This window comes from Chinchilla lanigera, unplaced genomic scaffold (assembly GCF_000276665.1).
Source record: "Chinchilla lanigera isolate Chin_1 unplaced genomic scaffold, ChiLan1.0 scaffold00116, whole genome shotgun sequence".
In the NCBI taxonomy this organism is placed as follows: Eukaryota; Metazoa; Chordata; class Mammalia; order Rodentia; family Chinchillidae; genus Chinchilla; species Chinchilla lanigera.
The window spans coordinates 1,477,566-1,481,707 of NW_004955517.1; the positions used below are offsets into that span (position 1 = coordinate 1,477,566).

Consider the following 4,142-nt stretch of genomic DNA (forward strand, 5'->3'; position numbering starts at 1 on the left):
AGACAGCATGTGCGACAGATAAGTCAGTGTTTGACTGGCTGGCGTAGCCCGAGTTCGATGTCTTCTTCCTGTGTCCGGCAGGCTGACTGTTGCTCTACACAAACCAACCCCGGCAGACCCGCTAAACCCCGGCACCCCCAGCACCCCAGGACCTTGGGTGGCAACGCTTGCCGTGGTGACGGTGAGCGGCCCTTCCCCCCTCTAATTTGTTCAGCTCCCTCCCAGTCTGTGCTTTTATTATCCACTTACAACTAGCCACTGACGCGTCTCCCTCTTCCTGGGCTGTTGGTCACGCCTATAGTTCAAGACGGGCTCCCAGCAGTCCACGTATGCACGTGCAAGATTGTTAGCAAAACCCTGGAATGTCTTTCGATCACCTTTTCCAGATTTCATAATGAGTCAGAGTATGTTCAGATTGTTCGTTCACCTGTCCTAGGTAGCATCCTTCAGCCAAGCATCTGCGCTGACTATCAAACTTTCAAATTACTGTGAATTATTGGATGATTCATTTACACATGCAATACCTTCTTTTCATTATTAACAGTGCTCCACGCACCGCCTGAGTCCTGGGGTCAGGGCAGGACCCAGCACGTTGGAGTCTGGGATCGATGGGTATTTCACAGACAGGTGCGGAAAGACCAGTGACTCCAGGGTGAGGCGCCCATGAGAACGCCAAGGACCCCGCGGGTGCGGCAGATGGGTCTGGCCACGGGTCTCCCAGAGTCGCATGGAAGCCAGCACGGCAGAGAGAGCCGCGTGCAGACAGGCAGAGGACGCTCGGTCTGGGGAAGCAGGAGTCCGAAGGCCGAAGCCAGGGAGGACCAGCCCAAGCCCTCGAGGCCACACCCTGAGGGACTGGGAAGGAGAGTACACCAAACTGCTGCCTTTTAGAAAACAAACACTTCTGTTGGAACCAAAATAACTGGCTGGTGGGTGAGAGTCCCAGGATCAAAACAAATGCCCCGCTGTCACTGAATTGGAAACTGTTTTACTGAGATCAAGACATTTAAAAATAGGAGTGATCATAAAATAGGCCTGTTCTGCTGCCCTGGGCCTTTCGCTTCCTTGTGGTGAGGCTTCAGAGACCCTGGAGGCTGGGGGATCTCTTCAACACCAAGGGAGCCACCAAGGCAGGAGACTCCAGGCGGCCTCTGCGAGCCTCTGGCTTCACTCTCTTGCTGGAGACAACTAAACATCCGCAGAGCGAGATTTATGGGGAATGAGCAGATTTGGCCATCAAATCCAAAATCTGATGAAGACCTGAACAGGGCAGGCCACAGGGTCTGTTTCTGAGCAATGCCAGTCCCTGCGGGTAGAAGAGATAGTGTGGGAGCCACTTCCTCCGCCAGGCACTGCGCCTTACTGCCAGGTACCCTCTCATTTACCCGCAGGGCCCATACGTGCAAGTGGTTAGGCGGGAGGAGGGAAACTCAGTATCCAACGTCAGGCACAGGAACATGCCCCCTGCACAGCCTGAGCCCAGGGCTGCCAGTTCCCGGGACCCATCGGAGGACAGAAATGGCTCCTGGGCGGAGGCTGAGCAGAGACCCAGACCTGGGGCTGCAGGACCCAGCTGTACTCTTTGGCTGGAAGCCTGGAGGAAGGGAGGGAGGCGTTCTGCTGTAAAGGCTCTCTCTCCTCTCCTCCGTCCTCGGGGCCATGCTGTGGGCGCTGGGGTCTGAAGACATCCCACAGTTCTCTTCTCACCTGGCCGCCCCATCCCGGCCCTGCTGCCTGCTGCTGTGAGGCCAGGGCTGCCCCAAGACGCAGGCCTTCACAGGGAGGGGGGCTGGCCTTTCGGGTCTTCAAGCTGGTCAGGCTCACATCCCACGGCCTACTTACTGCCCCCATGGGGGTTGGGAGACAGAGACACGGACAGACAGACAGACAATAAGCCACTGTCTCAGTGGCTTTCACGAAACCGTAGCAGAGTCCTGGGAGCGGCTGCAGCATGTGCTCAGGCCTGACCGACGGTGACCACAGCCCTCCTCTTCCAGGGCTGGCCTTTCTGCTCAGCTACTTTCCCAGCCCCACCCCTCATTTTACACTGTGAGACACTGTCTCACAAGCTGGGCTCACACTTTCCATCCTCCTGCCTCAGCCTCCTGGAGTGCTGGGATACAGACCTGCCTGGAAAGCATTCTTTAGGTGCACTATCTCCACTGTTCCTCTCAGCAGCTCTGAGGAGCAGCTGTCATCATCACCGTCACCTTATGTTACAGACGGGGAGACTACGGCAGAGAAACGGGCAGGCACGTGTTCCCAAGGCATGGAGCCCACGGGCTCAGGTCCCACGCCGAGGTCATAGAATGCACCCGTCGGCAGCCTGCGCTCTGTCTGGGACGAGGGGGAATTTCCCCAGGGAATCCTGGCTGCTCCTCCCCAGAGAGGAGATGGTGGGGCAGGGGACTGGCCACCATTCTCCACAACGAGACTTTAGAAAAGTCTGGACAGAAGGGATATTTTTCTCTGCAGTCTGATTTCAAAGAACAGGAGGCTATAAAAAGGGCAGGGGAAGGAAGCGCTAATTAGAAGGGCCCCGCAGGGCTGTGGGGTCAGGGAGAACAAAGCGGTACTTGCTGTGAGAGGCCAAGGGCAGCCTGCCAGCCAGGGGTGTTGGCCTGAGGAAACCTCTCTAGCTTCATTGCCCTGCCAGTGGGAGAGCCCTTCCCGACCTGTCCAGGGCCTTGATGGGGCTGGAGAGCTGATGCCAAGCGCTTGGCACAGGCCTGCCCTCGGTCCCCGCCGGGTCCCCGCCGGGGGCTGTCGTGAATGTCACTGCTGGGATGCTAATATTAGAGTCCTGCGGATTCTTCCTTTTAGGCCAGAGTCTCCTCTGAACTCTGATTCCTTTCTTGGGATCACAAGATCAAGGGCTTATTTTAATACCTATGGTTCTGGAAGCCCTTACGGCCTTTCCCAGAACTTATGGTCTTACTTTGTGCTTGGTAACGTGAAATCTCCAACAATATTACCCAGCCTGTCTCCACGCGCTACCTCTGCTTTCCTTTCTGGGGGCTTCACATTCTGGGTCCCCTGTAGCTGCTGGGTCAAGGGAATACGGTTGCAAATCACAGCCAGCCGTCCTGCCTTGGCCTGAAATTTCTGTTTGCTTTCATTGTGCTTCTGAAATCGCAGGGAGAGCTGCAGGAAGCTTGTTTGTCCGGGGGACAGGGACCGCATCGAGAGGGGCGCTACCCCAGCTAACCTCGATTTGCAGCCCGAAGCAGATGCAGGCCCCGCCACCGAAGCCCAACCTGTGCGTGTGACAGGCAGTGCTTACTGAGACCCTAGCAGAAACCCAGAAGGCTGGCTTTGGGGGACCACTGCGGCCAGAGCTGAGTGACACACAGCTCCTACAACCGCCTCGAAGAAAGCTGTTCTTGCCGCGCCAGTGAAAACGTTCAGTACAGCCTGAGCAGGGCAGGCCTGGGCCCACTGCTACGGGCGAGGAAGGGAGGGCCGGGAAGCGCGCAAACCGAGCCGGCTGACAGCCAGGAGGAGCAGCTCCTGGGAGCGAGCACCGGGCCAGAAGGAAGGAGGGTGCTGCTGGAGCGCCGAGGGGCAGGCTCTCATCGCGCGGCCTGGAGGGGGGCCATCCCACGGCCCCACGTGAAGCCAGGAATTGGCCTTCCCCTGCCCGCCTCTAGCTAAGGAGGGCACAAGTCCAGCTGCAGCCGGTCAGCAGCTGGCCGCTGGAGTCTGGTGCACGGTATGTGTGGTCCACCCGGGAAGGCGGGCCTAACTCTTCTCCCAGACCGAGCGGGAAGGCGGGTTCGCCGGGCCGAGGCGCCCGGCTTGGGGGCCCTGCCCTTCTCCGCAGGGCTCGCTCTCCAGGGGGGACGGGCACGGGCGCCCAGGGCGGCGGAGGGCCTCCCCGCCTGTGAGCTCCGCGCGCAGGGCAGTGCCCGGCCTGCCCCGAACGAGAGGGCCGCGGATCGCAGCACGCCCCGAACGAGGCCCTCCGCCGGCTGGCCGGGGCCGCGAGCTTTCCGCGGAACGGGGCTCGACGCGCAGCCGACTTCACAACTGCGGCGGCAGGTCTTCGCTTTCTTCCTCCAGACCAGGCCTTTCCACCGTGGCCCCTGTCCGCCTGCCGGGCCGCCGGGGTCTTCAAGGGGCGCGGACGCCCGCGCGGCCCG

At 59.7% G+C, this 4,142-nt stretch overlaps 1 long non-coding RNA gene across 1 annotated transcript in view; it reads left to right on the forward strand.

Moving 5' to 3' along the window:
- Positions 1-3,311: 3,311 nt before the first annotated feature.
- Positions 3,312-4,142, forward strand: part of LOC106147088 — an 18,313-nt gene continuing 17,482 nt past the window's right edge. The window contains exon 1 of the long non-coding RNA XR_001231822.1: positions 3,312-3,712. This is a non-coding gene — a long non-coding RNA (uncharacterized LOC106147088). The remainder of the gene's footprint in view (positions 3,713-4,142) is intronic.